Consider the following 17,681-nt stretch of genomic DNA (forward strand, 5'->3'; position numbering starts at 1 on the left):
TGATGAGCTTGGGAAGTCTGGAATGGTCTCTGGTAATCCTTAAAAAACCCCAAAAAATAAAAGTGAAAACCAGGGCCAGGCATGTGGCAAGCCCCCAGTGTGAGGTCCAGCTGCCTGTCTGTCGGGGTGTTTACAGAGCCTGTATTCTCTCAGTCTGATTGTAGCCCATGTCAGGGCTTCACCCATCATTCTCTGTTCCTTCCTCCCTCCCTCCCTCCCTCCCTCCCTCCTTCCCTCCCTCCCTCCCTCCCTCCCTCTCTCCCTGGTTCTGTCTGGCAATGACTAGCACAGGTTGCTGCTGTCTGGTGCATCTAGGAACAGGCCGGCAGTGCTGGTACTGGCTGACAGGTTTGCATACTCTGACACCAGTTGGCAAGCCTTGGCATAGGCTTGCACAACAGGCAACCTTGGCAAGGCTGGTGCTGACTGATAAAGATTGCTATAGGCTGACATTGGTTGCCATAGGCTGACACATCATGGCGCCACTGGGCATAAGTTGATATTGATTAACATGCATTGGCACACCTGGGTAGGACTGAGACACCTTAGCACAGCTTAGCACCAACTTAAGCTTAGCACCAATGACACAGGCTGGCACCAGTTGGCACAGATAGACATAGGCTTGGGCTGTTTGGCACTAACTGGCACACCTTGGTAAGGCTTCACTTGGTTACACTGACTGGCACAGGTTGTCACATCTTAAACACCAGATGACATGCCGTGGCATAAGTTGGCACCAACTGACAAGCTTGGTACAGCCTTGTAAGGCTGGTGCTGATGGGAACTGGTTGGCATAGGTTGGCACACACTGGTGCCAATTGGAAAGGCTGGCTTAGGTAGGCACAGATGGCAAGGAAGGTAATACTGGTAAGGTAGGCATCTTCTGGCTGATGATGGCAAGGTAGATACTGGCTGGCTCACGATGGCAAGGTTGGCACAGGTTGACAAGACTGGCATTGACTGAATGGAACTGGTACCTGTTAGCACTCTTTCACAAGGCTGGCATAGCGTCATGATGGCACTGCGCCCACGTGGCTTGGAGAGACAGCTCGCCAAAGCTGTGCAACTGGTACACAGCAAGTCGAGAAGCCGTGGTTGATTCTCCCTGGCTGGCTGGTCGCATCCACCATAGGGCCGCCCCGGGCAATGTCCTGACTGTGGCCTCAACTGACCCATCTGTTCTGACATACAGCAATCTGGGGACAGCCTGGAATTCTGGGATCCCTGGGTCATTGGCAGAAGTTGCCCCCTCCCCTGACCTCATGCAGCTGCATGTGCAAGGCCTGGCTTCATCGGTGCCAGGGCTGGCCAGCAAGGCCCTGGCATCTGGGAGGTGAGGCTCACTCTGCGGCCGTGTGAAAACCTGCAGGGATGCCCAGGGGAGTCTGCCCACTCTAGCAGCAGGTGGCCTCCAAGCATCCAGTCCTAGCCTTAGAATGTAGGCGAGAGAGTGAAAAAGTGGACACTGCACCTTCAGTGGATGGCTGGCCATCCCCATGTGCTCCTGTGTGGATCTGTGGAGCCCTAGAGTGTCCCCCGGGATGTGGTTCATCAGCCTCCACCCCGCTGGGCTGCCTTAAGCCTGGGAGAACAGGACTGCAGGAATTCCTGCTTGTCGCTCATGAGCTGAGACTTTCTGACAATGATGTGACCGACAGGGAGGAGAGAAATAACCCTGACTCTGAAGACCCTCTACACCGGCCCTGCTGTACATGGAGGCTGTGCCCTCACCGCCTGGCTGTTCCTTAGGCTCCGGCCTCTGTTTCCTCTTCTGAAAAATGGGCGCGGTCCTCTCACCCTGGCATCTGACTGAGGCAGTGAGGTGATTGCACCCGTCTGTTCCGGTGCCAAGGAGCTATCTTCCAGCACATCTCGACCTGTGGCTGTGGGGAAGCCTTTTCTCAGTCTTTGGCCTCTTTGTGGAGCTGACTTTGCTTCGTGATGAGGAATGAACGGTCAGCGGGTAGTGGACGCTGTTGAAGGGATGGGCGTTGGAACAATGTAGGCCTGAAACTCAATCATAAATATCTTTGTAACTTTGTAATTCATGGTGATTCGATTTTTTATGTTATTTACTTTTTAATTTTATTTTATATATTTTTAATCTTTATTTTCTTATTTAAAAAATTTTATTTATTTATTTTTTAAAACGGGCTGGAGCGATAGCGCAGTGGGTAGGGCGTTCGCCTTACAAGCGGCCAACATGGCCGACCCGAGTTCGATTCCTCCGCCCCTCTCGGAGAGCCCGGCAAGCTACCAAGAGTATTCGATATGCCAAACACAGTAACAATAAAGTCTCCAATGGAGACGTTACTGGGCCTGCTCGAGCAAATCGACGATCAACGGGAGGGCCTTTTATCTATTTTTTAAAAATTTTTAATTTTTTAATGAATCACCATGAGGTACTTACAAACTTTTGTGCCTACGTTTCAGTCATACAATGATCGAGTACCCATCCCTCCGTCAGTGCCCGTTCTCTACCACCAGTGTTCCTAGTATGCCTCCCACCCTCCCATCCATCTCCCCCCTTCCCTTCCCCCAGTCTCTGTGGCAGGGCATTGCCTTTGCTCTCTCTCTCCTTTAGGGTGTTGTGGTCTGCAATGGCCATCCTGTTCAGTCAATAGTCTACTTTTGACACCCATCTCCCATCCTGAGTGGGGGGGAGGGAGGGAGGGGGCTCCAAACACTCTTTATGGTGATTCGATTTAAAACAAAACAAAACAAAAAAACAACCTTTTTTAAAAGGTGAGACAAGGGCCCGAGTGATAGTGCAATGGACAGGGTACTTGCCTTGCCTGCCGCTGACCCGGATGTGATCTCCAGCATCCCAAAGAGTCTCCTGAACTTGCTGGGAGTGATTCCTGAGTGTAGAGCCAGGAGTAACCCCTGAGCGTCATTGGGTGTGGCCCCAAAACCCATCAAATAAAAGGTGAGATGACTTGTCCCAGGTTTTGGGATTTGTGCCTCAGCCCCAGGCATGGAGACCGTGGAGGTGGGGAAAAGGGATTGGAGGTTCCTCTTTATCCTGCTCTGGGCTGGGACTTCCTGGGGTGCCCCCTCCCGGCACCCCCTCTGCCTCTCCTCCCAGGCTGGGCTTCGTGTCTCCTGAGGGGGGCCGGCGTCAGCGCAGGCGCCACATAAAAGCTCCCACACAGCTCTGGGAGGCAGCTTCACACTCGGCCGCCTTCCCGCAGAAATGTGTCAGAAAGTCAGTTTGATCCCCCTGTTCTGACTGTTCCCACAGCTCCGTGGGTCGCGGCCGCCGCTCCCAGCCCAGGGACTGCGGCGTCCCAGTGGCTGCAGGAGGTGACAAAGGCCCCTCCAAGATTTTCCATGGATTCATTTCCAGCAAGTGGGGAGGGATGGAAGGGGGGGGGCGGGTTCCCATCCCCTCCTGTGAGGGCACCACCACGGGGGTACAAGGTTGAAGGGGGCAGTTGCACCCCCAAGTTCTGCAGCCCTACAACTCAGCTCCGGGGGGAGTCCTTTGCCTTCCAGAGGACTCCCCTGTGACTCCCCCCCACCAACCCACCACGCACAGAAGGGCTGAGGAAGGAGCTTCGGGGGCCGGGCTGGAGGCACTTTGGGCTGGGAAAATGTCCTAAAGGGCTTGTTTAAGACAGGAGCCAGAGAACAATGGTCCCGAGGAGGGAGTAGGGGATGGTTCTGGGCAGACACAAACAAAACTGTGGGACTTTTTTTTTGCGAGGTGAAGACCCCAATTTACCCAGGGTGGGAGAGAAACAAAAAAACCAACCATCGCCAGCTATTTATTGAGCATGGACTACGTTCCACACTTTGCCCACATTGCTTTCTTGAATGGTTCCCACTAATTCTACCGATGAGGGAATTGAAGTTAGGAGTTGCACCAGTTTGGAGAGACAGAACTCTCTCCTCTAACACACACACACACACAAACACACACAGACACACACACATACACACAGACACACACACAGACACACACACTGACACACACAGAGACACACACTGGCACACATACAGACACACACACTGACACATAGACACATACACATACACACAGACACACACACACATACACACAGACACACACTGACACACACAGAGACACACACTGACACACACAGACACACACACAGACACACACACTGATACACATACACACACTGACACACAGACACACACACACACAAACACACACACACACATACACACACACACACACACACACACTGGAATCAGCTACTGAAGTTCCCTGGATAAGGGATCCAGGCTTTGGAGCCTCCCTGAGATTCTGCAAGAACACGCCTTCCAAGGCGGGTTGGAACCAGACGCCTGGCTCCGACTTGGGATGTTTAACTAGCCCCCTCCCAACTGACATTAGCCAGCCCAGGGCTAGTGCTATTGGCAGGTTCTTCTGGAGTGGCCCCCAGCCCTCCGTCCCACTCAGAGCTGAGACTGGCGGGCCACTCAACCCCCACCAGGGTCCCGTGGCTATCAAACATTAGCCACCTGATTGGGGTCAATTTTTTTTTCTGGAATGTTCTATTTCTCAGTGATGGCAAGTTCTTGATAGCTACACACAGAGACAAAGGCATCCTGGGATTTCAGGGCCCCTTGCAGCCTCCTTTTCCAGAAAGGGAAGATTTCCCCCTTGGGGTTGGAGGTTTGGGGGGCTCTGCAGAGGATGAGCTGTGAATCGCTGATCCTTTCTGCCGAGAGGAAGGGCATGTCATTTGGGAGGGGGATGCTGGAGGGGCCTTGTCTGGGACGCCAAACGCGCATAGCCCTTCAGGGGCCCAGCTGGGGTCCATGCTTGGCTGCATTGGACTCAACATCCAGCTCTATGCAAAGGGTAAGGGGTGAAGGGGGTGTTGGGGATGCCCAAGACTGCAGAGCCCCGTGAGAGGGTGAGACCGTGCGTGGGAGCACGGGCCCAGCACGGTCTGTGGCATTCCCACTCTGCGTGCCCGTCCACACCCGGCATTTCCACCTCGATCCAATGAGATCCCCCGGAGTCTTGCACACAGAGAACGCTGATCTCGCGGGTTCATGCAGAGAAAGGAGTGGAGGTTCCGAGAGGTCAAGCCACCCCTCCGGCGTCACACAGCTAGAAATCAAGGGTGCTCAGGGCGTCCCTAGAGCTTTTGCACCCTCCATGAGCAACTCATGCCCCCATGTGTTCCCCCAAGCTTCCGGCCAGGCTAGTCTGGGCCCCAGAGGGTGTGACACTAGGGCTGAGATGTGGGTGCCTTTGAGGGGAGCTTTTGGGGGGTGCTGGAGGCCCTGAACTTACCCCATTTTATTCTCCCCCTTTCCCACAGTGACAAGTTCTCACTGAACACACAGTAGCGTTTCCCAGGCTCCTTTGCCACCGAATGACTGTGTGACTAAGTTCTGAGCAGTAGGAAGCAGGCAACGGGGAGAGAAAGGAAGAAAGAACGAAAGAAAGAAAGAAAGAAAGAAAGAAAGAAAGGAAAAAAGAAAGAGAGAGAGGAAGGAAGGAAGGAAGGAAGGAAGGAAGGAAGGAAGGAAAGAAGGAAGAAAGGAAGGAAGGGAGAGGGAAGGAGAGAGGGAAGTAGAGAGGGAGGGAGGGAGAGAAAAATAAGGAAATAAAAAAGAAAGAAAAGGAATGGGAGAGAGAGGGAGGGAGAGAGGAGAGGAGAGAGAGAGGAGAGAGGGAGAGAGAGAAAAGAAGAAAATAAAGAAAGAGGGAAAAAGAGGGAGAAAGAAAGTAAAGAAGGAAGAAAGGGGAGAAAGAAAAAGAAAGAAAGGAAGATAGAGAAAAAGAAAGAAATGAAGGAAGGAAGGAAGGAAGAGAAAGAAGAAAAGAAAGAGAGAAAGGAAGTGAAAAAGAGGTAAAAAGAAGGAGAGATGGAGGGAGGAAGAAAAGGAAGGAAGGAAGGAAGGAAGGAAAGAAGGAAGGAAGGAAGGAAGGAAGGAAGGAAGAGAAAGAAGAAAAGAAAGAGAGAAAGGAAGTGAAAAAGAGGTAAAAAGAAGGAGAGATGGAGGGAGGAAGAAAAGGAAGGAAGGAAGGAAGGAAGGAAAGAAGGAAGGAAGGAAGGAAGGAAGGAAGGAAGGAAGGATGGAAGTTAGTAGCCCTCCACCCCTTTGCTGGGCAGGAGCGGGGGCTGGAACTGGTAACTCCCAGCTGACCACAGGGAGCCACTTGGGCTGTATCCAAGCATGTGGACAGTCCTTGGGTTGGGCATCATGTGTGGAAGTTGGTGAGGGCTCCACCAGTCCTGAACTGACATACAAGAAAGGAGCGCCCTCTGTGGAGAGAGCCCAGAATGGCTGCCATCCCTTCTTGGATCTGTCACTCATGCATCAAGCATTTGTTGAGTTATTACCAGGGGCCACACACCTTTCTGGCCACCAGGATGACAGTGAAAGAGATCGACACGGCACTGCCAGGCCGGTGGGACAGGTGAAGGAAGAAAGACAGCAGGAGAAAAGCACAGTGTCAGCATGAAGAGGGCCCAATGATGACTAGGGCACAGAAGAAGAGGACTACCCCTCCCTCCTTCCCTCCCTCCCTCCCTCCCTTCCTTCCTTCCTTCCTTCCTCCCTCTTTCCCTTCCTTCCTTCCTCCCTCCCTTCCTTCTTTCCTCTCTCCCTCCCTCTCTCCCTCCCTCTCTCCCTCCCTCTCTCCCTCCCTCTCTCCCTCCCTCCTTCCTTCCTCCCTCCCTTCCTTCCCTCCCCCTCCTTCCACCTTCCCTCCATTCCTTCCTTCCTCCATCCCTTCCTTCAGGGGGAGGCCAGGGCGGGTTTGCTCAGCTGATCACAGGGAGCCGCTTGGGCTGTATCCAAGCATGTGGACGAGACGCAGGAAGGTTCGTGGAGATGGGGTCTGGCTTGTGTCTGAAGCAATTTTTCTGGCTGCCTCGTGGAGAATTGATTTGGGGGTGGGGGGGACATGAAAGGAAAGGAGGGCAGTGGAAACCGCAGCAGGAGCGGAGCTAGAGGTCGCGTAGCCCTCTGGGGAGCACACGGGAGAGGGAAAAGCACCCCCCCACCCCCACTCTCCAGCCCTCTGTCCAGTAGCCCTGCCGCCAAGGCTCTCGGGAAAGGCTGTGCCCAATTCCTCAGAGAGGCGGAACTGGCACCCGGGCTGTGGGCCTCCAGACCCAAGGCTCAAGCTCCCCTAATCCGGCTAATGGCCTCGTCGGCATTTCCTGTCCCTTAAGCCTCCCTCACCCTGGAGTCCCACCTCACTGCCCCCCACCTCACAGTCCCCCTCTTGCACCTCTCGCCTGTTCATCCAGGCTGATGCACCTGGCCATCTCTCCTGCCTCCAAGACAATGCGACCAACCTCAAACTTCATGCATCAAAGCCAATGAGGGATCCCAAGAATAAGATCTGTGGAAAGGAAGGAAGAGACTGGTGCAGGGGACAGGGGTCAGGGGACATCCGTGCATGGTCCCCTTCTGGTTGGATCCCAGCACCATCTGACCCCTGCACCATGGCCAGGTGTGGCCCTGGGTGTGCCTGGCACTGCCAGGAGCAGGATCAAGGACTGTCCTGCTAGGACAGCTGAGTGACAGCTAGTCCTCTGTTGGCTTCACGCTCGGCCCCCAGCAGATGTCACTGACCCACACCTGCTGCCCAGTGCAGCCCAGAGCCCCGTTGCCCAGTTAGGGTACCACGTCGCCTCTGGTCTACCCTAGAGTATGGCAAAGGGCTGTTGGCAACCAATGGCCCCAACAAGGAGGGCCACCAGCGACTGCTCTGAACTCACCTTTCCTTCACCGATGATTCCCAAGTGGTTTTTCTGTTTCAGCCATTGCCAGCAATGGGTGCTGGGGTTCCCAGGGTGAAGCAACCCCAGATCTTGCCTACTCGAGCTCATTTTCACTGCAATGGGGGTCCCTGAAAACATGGACAGCACAAACATGGATGTGCCTTCCTGTTTCCAAGGCAAGGAGCTGGGAAAATGAATGAAGACAAGACATGCCTTAGTCTGGGGAGGCTTCCTGGAGGAGGTGACGGCTAAGCTGAGAGCTGAGGAAAAGGGAGGTGTTGATCAAGTCTCCCAAAGAGGGCTGATGAAGCACCTCCCAGCAACATAAGAAGCAACTTATGAAAAGGAGGTGAGGATGGAGGTCTGGGCATGCAGAAATGGTTGACTGGTTTGAGGAATGTGGGTGAGTGGTTGAGTTTGGAGGGGGGTGTAGAGATCAGGTCGTGTAAGGACTCCCAATTCATGAGGATGATGATAGATTTTCCCCTTCATTGTGACGTAGCATGATCGAATGTGCATTTCCAGATCATTCCAAATAGTCTTGTAGAGTATGTATTGGAGGCAAGAGAGGGCAGAGGGACTACGAGACAAGAAACGGCGTGCAGGTACCACTGTCCCCTTGAGAAAGCACATTCTTGGGGGCCTCAACACCATGCAGAATTCCAGGACACCCAAAAAGTCAGGGAAATCGGAGAGTGAGAAGCAGGATTAGAACCAGGATCCACTGCCCAGTTCAGGACCCCCCCCCCTTCACTCTCTTAAGTTAAGGACCACCCCTCCCACACACACACGCACACACAAAATTCTTCGCCCCAGAGGAGAAGAATCAGTCAACACCCTGCTTTACCTGTGGTAGGTCTGAAAGGAGGGACTCCAAGAGGAGATGAAGAGAATTTAAAAGGGTGACAGATTTTGCAAAACGTCACAATTGCTCCCTGGGCAAATTTTTTTTTCCTCCCCCTTGTTTTCCAAATTAATTCAACATTCCAAATGAATCCAAAGAGACTTAGTTGGGGGCCCTTTCATGTGGACTCAAACTCATAAATTGCAATTTGCTGAGTTGCAGGAAGGCGGAGAATTGTGCCCGACCTCCTCCCTCTTGGCACCCCTCTGGAGGGTCTGGAAGAAAGAGAAAACTCTCGGGAAGGCTCCCAACTTGGTTTTAGGCTTCCCGAGCCGGGCTTGGGGGAGGACTGAGCAATGGCACTTGGAAGCAGGGAGAATGGCCATTGGCAGTGCACCGGGCACCGTGGGGAGGAAACTCCTGAGGCTGCGGGATTGCGGGGTGATGGAGATCATTAAGGCTCACAAGACTGGGGCTGGAGAGAGAGCAGGGGGTGCAGGGGGGGTGGGGAGGCCCTTGAGGGTTCCTGCTCAATTCCTGGCACCAATGACTGTTCCCTGAGCCACCCCGGAGGGCGATCCAAAGACAAAAAGCCTCAAGAAGCTAAGAAGATGGGGGAGGTTTCACGTATCAACACTCTCAGACTAGAGCATGAGGGATGCAGATGACTCTAAGGAAGAAGAGGACTCTGCAGTCAGTCTGGGAATGTCTCTGTACAGGTAGACTTGTGACCGGGAAGGAACAAAGTGTACAGGGAACAAGGGGCCAAGTTCATGAAAGACACAAGCCAATACCTAAAACATAGTATGAGACTAACACCCAAGGACAGTAGAAACAAGGGCAAGGAGGATTGGTCCACGGTGGGAAGCCTGCCTCAGGTGCTGGGAGAGAAGGCAGTTGGGATCGAGAAGGGACCACTGTGGCAATGATAGTTGGAAATGATCACTCTGGATAAGAAACTGTGTGCTGAAAATAGGCAAAGGAACAAACATGATAACCACTCAGTATCTGTAAGACAAACCATAATGCCCAAAAGGAGAGAGAGAGAGAGAGAGATACAGACAGAGACAGAGACAGAGACAAAGACATAGACAGAGACAGAGAGACAGAAGGATAGTTCCTGCCATAGAGACAGGCTGGGGAAGAGAAACAGGGTTCATTGGTGGTGGGAAATGGACCCTGGTGGAGGGATGGGTGTTAGAACATCGTATGACTAAAACCCGAGCATGAACAGCTTGGTAACTGTGTATCTCATGGTGACTAAAAAATTACATATATATTAAATATATGTTAATATATTTAATATTCTACTGAAAGTATCCTGCCTGCACAGCAGAGTCTGGCAAACTTCCCGTGTCATACTCAATATGCCAAATGCCAGTAACAATGGTGGGTCTCATTCTCTTTTTAACCCTGAAAGAGCATTGAATATGGCTCTTTTAAAATCTCAGGGCTGGGAAGAAGGAGACGTTACTGGTGCCTGCTCGAGGCAATCGATGAACAACAGGATGATCGTGATCGTGATTAATATATTTTTATATATAATGTGCAAGTTAAGATCTAAGTGATTGATTTCTGTGGGTTTAAGTATTGCTCTAGCCATCAGTTGGCTCCTCTGGGCACATCCGTGTGAGCTGACTTAGAGACAAAGGGAGCACAGGCCCTTGACTAATGCATCGTCTAGCTAGGAGGATCCTCAGGAGCTGCTGTGGAGTTCAGTGCCCGTGTCTCTTCTTGAATCTAGAGTGACAGGGGAGTGCTCTGAGAAGCTTCATGAAGAGATGAGGGCTGGCGTATAATACGGGTAAGGCAGCTGCCTTACATATGCTCTAGCTCCATCATGGGCACCACATACGGTCCCTCATCACTGCTGAGAGTGATCCCTGAGCACAGAACCAGGAGTAAGCCTTCAGCTCCACAAGTAGCCCGGCCTCACGACCAACCTCAAAGAGATTCCAACCTGATGAAATATCCCAAACAGCTCCTGGAGCATGTGGTCACATAGGTGACTGCATGACACCTCCAAATGTCTCAGTGCTGACAGTCCAGTAGGAACACAGCACATTAGATGGGAAAATTGAGTAGAAGCCAAAGAAGTTCAATGGGCGAAAACAGTAACACAGAAGGCTCAACTAGCACCTGACTCAGTAAATGCTCAGACAATGACTTAAGTAATACCACTGTGAGATCTAGGTTGGAACAAGCAATATAAAGCAGATTATTTTCTGCCTGCTAAGGAGGCGGGCTTGGGGAAATGGATGGGTGGAAGAAAGGTCACAATGGTGGTGGGATTGGTATTGAAACATTGAATACCTTAAACAACTGTATTATGAATGACTTTGTAAATCATGATACTTAAATAAAGTTTACAAAAAGGTATACTAGTGCTGGCATGATAATACAGTGGGTAGAGTGCTAGCCTTGCATATGGCTGACCTGGGTTCCATCCCCAGCATCCTCTATGGTCCCCTGATTATTTCCAGGAATAATTCCAGAGTATAGAGCCAGGAGTAATCGCTGAGAACCAAGCAGGTGCGTCCCTCACAAATAAAACAAAACCAAAGTAAATAACGATACAAAAATGTGTAATACCCAAATGTGAAAAAGGAGCGATAGCACAGCGGGTAGGGCGTTCACCTTAAAAAGCGGCCAACATAGCCGACCCGAGTTCGATTCCTCTGCCCCTCTCGGAGAGCCCGGCAAGCTACCGAGAGTATTCGATATGCCAGACACAGTAACAACAAAGTCTCCAATGGAGACGTTACTGCGCCCGCTCGAGCAAATCGACGATCAACGGGAGGGCCTTTACCTTTTTTTTTTTTACCCAAGTTCATTGTAGCACTTAGTGCAATAGCCAGGAGATTGAACAACCCAAGTGTTAACAACATAGGAATGGACCATGACGTTGTGGGCTAGATGCACAGTGGAACCCTTTGCAGCTCTAGGAGAAGACAGCGATGTTTGTCCTAACATGGATAGAACTAAAAAGATCATGTAAAGCAAAGTAAACTCAAAGGCGGAGGACCAATACAGAATCATCTCACTCATCTGTAGAATAAAGGGAAATCAACATAAGGAAATAGACATTCTTGAACAATGTAAAACCCTTGATATTGGAATACAGGACCACTGACCAAACAGAGCGGGAGATGGGGAGCAGGACGGAGGCCAGGTTAGAAAAGACATAAGGATACAGTGAAGGGTCATGGGAACTTTGGTGGTAGGAAAGTTTGTATATCAGCACCATAAAGTTTTAACATTCTTGTAACTTTCTAAACTAAAATAAATAGAATTAAAAAAATTCTGAAGAACCAGGAGACACAGGCAAGGATGTTCCATCCATCATTTATTAAAAAAGAAAATAAGACTGTTTTCAGAGGGTGCTGGGGATGATTAGCAGATGCTAAAACTCGTGTACGGACAAGTGAGAATCATTAGGATATTAGTTTCCCAACAGGGTTGAAACACATCACTGCCATTGTCAGCTATTAACGAAGACGGTGACTTCCTGTGGGCTGTGTCTGCTTAAAGAAAGATAAGCCATTCTATGTCTATCCCTCTCTTTCTGACTCATTTTGCTTAGCATGATACTTTCCAGGTAGTACCACTTGTATGTAAATTTCATGACTTCATCTTTTCTAACAGCTACATAGTACTCCATTCTGTAAATGTACCAAAGTTTCTTTAACCAGTCATCTGTTCTCGGGCACTCAGGTTTTTTCCAGATTCTGGCTATTGTAAAGAGTGCTGCAATGAACAAACAAGTGCAGGTGCCACTTCGACTATACTTTTTTGCCTCATTCATCTGGGGAACATAAAGTAACAAAATAGGAGACTTAACACCCAAGAGTGGCCGAGATAAGTACCAGGAGGTTCACTCCATGGCTTGGAGGCCAGTCACACATGGTAGGGGAAAAGGCAGCTCAGATAGAGAAGAGAGCACCAAATAAAGGGTGTTGGGAGGATCCTTTCAGGATGGGAGAAACATGCTGAAAGTAAACTATAGACCAAACATGATTGCCACTCAATGGCTCTTGCAAACCACAATACCCAAAAGGAGAAAGATAACAAAAGGGAATGCCCTGCCACAGAGGCAGGGTGGGATGGGGTATGAGAAGTGGGAGAGATACTGGGACCCGTGGTGGTGGAAAATGGGCACTGGTGGAGGGATGGGTGTTTGATCATTGTATAATTGAAACCCAAGCACAAAAATTTGTAAATCTACAACTGTACCTCATGATGTTTCGCTAATAAAAATTAAAAAAAAAATAAAGAAAGGAAAGTCAGGGGCTGGAGCAATAGCACAGCAGGTAGGGCATTTGCCTTGCAAGCGGCCAACATGGCCGACCCGAGTTCGATTCCTCCACCTCTCTCAAAGAGCCCGGCAAGCTACCGAGAGTATCTCACCCACACGGCAAAGCCTGGCAAGCTACCCGTGATGTATTTGATATGCCAAACACAGTAACAATTGTCACAATGGAGATGGTACTGAGCCCACTCGAGCAAATCGATGAACAACGGAAGGACAGTGACAGTGACCCGCCAAAAAAAAAGCAAAAAAAAAAAAAAAAAGGAAAATCAGCGTCTACCACCAGAGACCTGGACAGGACTGGCATGGCCCCATCCATGGACCTCCTGAGAAGGACATTAGACTCAGCCACACTCCAGGGATTTTCCTTCCAAATGCCCATGGCCCAGATCTAAGCATGAAGAGACACAACACGTTGGGATCAGTGGCAGGCTCCCAGAAAGTGTTCTCTTCTGGGGAGAAGCCCACGGAAGACTGAGGAACTCTCTAGATCCAGGGAGGCCAAAAAAGACAGTGTTGCAGCTATGTGTGATGGGGTTGGGGCCTGGAGTCTAGATGAGGAGGTGTGGCAGGCAAATGGGACACTCGCAGGATTATAGGACAAAGAGACAGAGGAAGTGCATGCAGCCTGCGTCGTGCATGGGTCCTTATATCAAATGGTAGAGCTTTATTTTGTACCAAGCACAGAGTCCAGATACGGATCAATCAGGGCCATGTCCCCAGAGAATGCACATTCCCTACATCTCCCAAGCCCCAATTTATACCCCGAAATCCCGGCTGTCGATCGACCTATTCCCTCATTGGTGGGCCTCAGGCAGTTAGGGACTTTCCAGTTCGGTATTGGCTGCCTTTTCCTGGGCCTGTTAATTCAGTCATTTCCTTCTTTCCCCCTACTGGTACCCCAACTGCTGAAGTTGGTAATCATTCCAGCTAGATGGCCTCTGTGGACCCTAATACTGATTTGTCTTGGAGCTCAGGAGTGGAGACTGGAAGTGTTTTCCCTGGAGCTAAGGGAGTTCCAGGCAGGGTATTTTATTTTGGTGTGAAATAAAGCTCTGCTGAACTCTCGCATTTGTGTTGCACTTAGATCTCAGGCCCTAACAATCAGCTCTCTTACTGGGTCTCCCTGACTTTTAGTTTTGCTGGATGAAAGTGGTTACTGGATGTCTGTCTGTCCATCTACCTGTCCATCCAGCTACCTACCTATCCGGCAGGGGAGGATCTTCAGACTCACCCAGATTTCCAGTTACTCGATACTAGCCCTTGAAAGCCCTATATGAAGAGACTGAAGGGTGTGTTGCTGCAGAGGGGGCAAGAGTTCAAGCCAGAGTGCACCCCTGGCATGGGTGAGACCCTGGGTTTGCTCTCCAGCCTGTGCTGTAAAGAGAGAAGATGAGGGCAGCCCCCTTAAGCAGAAGAGGAAAATGTTTGCAGCAGCCTCTGGGTCTACACTGAATGCTGGCAGAGGGGAAGGGCGGCATTATGAATCTATGGGTGGGGTTGCCGGACCCAAGTCTCTGGGCCAGCTGAATCCAGGAATTCAAGGTCTCAGAATCAGCCCCAGGGTGCCAGGTACGTGCCATTCGGACCTAGGGGCAGAGTGGACCAGATCAGGTGAACAGCATCAGCTTGACACAGCGCCCCCCTGTGAGCGGGAGGAGGTAGTGTAACTTTTCCTTCCTGGTTGGATCACCAGTTCATGTCTTAGTCACAATTCCTTGGGATTTAGGGGAAGGTGTTTTAAAACACTCTGAAGGCCAGGGAATCGCGGCCAGGTATTTCGAAACCTGCAGTCACGCTCTCAGCCACATTTGCAGCTTGCACCATCCTTACTATTTGCATTGAGCTTAAATTCTTTCATCACTCACCTGATTTATTTATTTGTTTTTTTTTAAATTTTTTTTTGGTCCTTTGCTCCTTTGCTCTGATTTTATGCAATAACATTTCTAAAACAACAGACTACTGGTGCTGAGGACGTATTCTATCCTACCTTTCAGCGGTTGTGTGAGTATTTACTTTGTCCTCTCTGCACCCACCCCAACATGGAAACGAAAGTTCTCTTCTTCCTTAACGACCCAGGGCTGCTATTGGGGGGAGTGGGTCTGGCTTCCCTCCTGCAACCTTCCTCAGGAGCTTTAAACCACCCTCTGGATTCATTCCCAAGCACAAAAACCCCTCGCCACCCCCTGCCTGTAGCCCCCCTCACTCTCAGGGCCTCTATGCAGGGTTCACAACCTATAGGATGTGATGGAGTGAGTGGCTGGTGGGAGCAGCATCACCATCCTCCGCGTGTGTCTGGGGGAGCAGAGTTAGGCTCTCTCTATAGGCCTGGGGAGCAGGAGTAAGAGGGGGCATCATTGGCAGGAGTGTGCTCCGTACTGCCCCCTAGGGGCAGCCACCTCTCCCAGGCCAGGACCAGCGCCCTTGGCTGATCTTTGCAGGAACTTCCTGCCTTGGCGTAAATAGAGAACTTTAGCGTCTCCCTTCCTTACCCCCTTCACTGTCACTGTCATCCGGTTAATCATCGATTTACTCAAGCGGGCACCAGTAGCGTCTCCATTTGTCCCAGCCCTGAGATTTTTAGCATCATAAACTTTATGCTCTCTCTATCCATGGATGGGCTGGAGCGACAGCACAGCGGTAGGGCGTTTGCCTTGCACGCAGCCAACATGGCCGATTCCTCTGCCCCTCTCGGAGAGCCCGGCAAGCTACCGAGAGTATCTCGCCTGCAGGGCAGAGCCTGGCAAGCTCCCCGTGATGTATTCGATATGCCAAACACAGTAACAACAAAGTCTCCAATGGAGATGTTACTGGGCCCTCTCGAGCAAATCGATGAACAACGGGAGGACAGTGATAAAAAAACAGTGATATCCATGGATGTGGCACGCCAGCTGTATGTCCCTGGGCATAATGGTGACACGCTTGGCGGGGAATGCATAGAAGAGTTGGTGTCCTTGAAGAGCCCCACCAGGTAAGCCTCACACGCCTTCTGCAGCACCATTACGGCCAAGCTCTGGGAGCACAGGTTCTCCTTGAAGTCCTGAGCAATCTCGCGCACCATCCGCTGCAACAGCGGCTTGCCAATGAGCAGCTCAGTGGACTTCTGGTCGCGGTAGACCTTGAGTAGCTTCACGGTGTCGGGCCGGTAGTGGTGCGGCTTCTTCACGCCGCCTTTGGCTGGCATGCTCTTGCGGGCCGCCTGGGTGGCCAGCTGCTGGCGGGGTGCCTTCCCGCCCATTGACTTGTGTGTCGTCTGCTTAGTACGAGCCCTCTCGTTCTTCCCAACTCAGCTGGAGACTCCTTCAGGGTTAGGGAAATGAGACCCATTTTAACTACTATTGTTGGCATAGTTGGTACGTCACAGGTAGCTTGCCAGGCTCTGCCGTGTGGACTGGATATCCTTGGTAGCTTGCTGGGCTCTCCGGGGGGAGACGGAGGCTTTCGGGGCGATCGCTAATCGTCCCTGCAGGTATTCCCAGTCTACTGAATGTAAGCTCCTGCTGACCGGCCTGCTGTAACAATTTGTACACTGACAACACGCACCTGCCTGCATCTCCGGGCAGTGCCTGGGTCATCTTCAGCCTCAGGTTGATCTCCTTGAGGTGGGTGGAGTGTGCCTAGGGTCGTTGAATAGCTGGCAGAGCAAGGCCCCGTTGCATAGGGTCTGCGTCAGGTCAAACACCTGTGCTGAGTCACTCGGTGGTTGGTAGATAGCATCCTGCAGTGGATAAATCATTGCGTGGGCCACTGCCACTGTTCCATGCTCAATGGTGTTGTGACTCGGCCCAGCCTGGGGAGGCCGTGATGCTGTGGCCGCCGCGGCAGTTTTTCCTTGCCCCACCGACGGCATTCTGTCTTAATCCTGCAAAGCAGCCGTTGATGTTCAGCAGGAATCACACACAGAATTCCAGCAGGGATCACACATGGAATTCCATGCCTGGTGTGCTGAGTCACGTGTCATCAAGAGCAAGATGGTGAGTCGGGTTCGGAAGAGTGCGAGGGGTTCAACTGGCATCGGCACTAACATGGTTGACAACATGGTTTCATCCCCTTCACTTAAAAAAAAAAATGGTTCCTGCCACCTGGTTATCATTGGGCCAAAATTTGCCTGTGAGGCTCGTTTGAGCCTGTCAAGGCTTCTTTTAATATAGTTTGGCAGGAAGGGCTCCCAAGACCCTCATTTCCCAGCTTGTAGGTATGGAGCACCAGGCTTTGTTCATGTCTGTCTATATTGGGGGAGGGGCTGCCAAACGGTACTCAGGTGGTCTGAGGGTCCCAGCGGTGATTTTCAGCCAACAGGCTGTGGATTCAGGGCAAGGGCCGAGGATACCATATAGCTTGTTTCACAGTGCTGGGGACACCCACGCCAGAGGCATTGGGGGCCTCCAGGACTGTACCAGGTGGTGCTGGAGGACGGTGCCAGCAAATCGCACCCGGGGCTGGTACATGCTAGGCTAACTGCCAAACTAGCTTCTTCCCCCCTCCCCACCCCTTCCCTCTCCTCCCCTCCTCTCCCCTACCCTACCCTCTTCTTTCTCTTTCTTTTTTCTTTCTTTCCTTCCTTCCTTCCTTCCTTCCTTCCTTCCTTCCTTCCTTCGTTCTTCCTTCCTTCCTTCCTTTTTTAATTTCTTTCTTTCTTCCTTTCTTTTCCTTCCTTCTTCCTTCCTTCCTTCCTTCCTTCCTTTCCCTCTTTTGTCCTTTAATTCTTTTATTCTTTTTTCTCTCTTTTGCCCTCCCTTCCTCCCTCCCTCCCTCCCTCCCTCCCTCCCTCCCTCCCTTCCTTCCTTCCTTCCTTCTGTTC

At 51.3% G+C, this 17,681-nt stretch overlaps 1 pseudogene; it reads right to left on the bottom strand.

Annotated features, from left to right (window-relative positions):
- Positions 1–14,434: 14,434 nt before the first annotated feature.
- LOC130043019 (histone H3-like) lies at positions 14,435–16,433 on the bottom strand (annotated as a pseudogene).
- Positions 16,434–17,681: the final 1,248 nt, after the last annotated feature.

Source organism: Sorex fumeus, unplaced genomic scaffold (genome assembly GCF_029834395.1).
Source record: "Sorex fumeus unplaced genomic scaffold, SorFum_2.1 ptg000007l, whole genome shotgun sequence".
Taxonomy (NCBI): Eukaryota; Metazoa; Chordata; class Mammalia; order Eulipotyphla; family Soricidae; genus Sorex; species Sorex fumeus.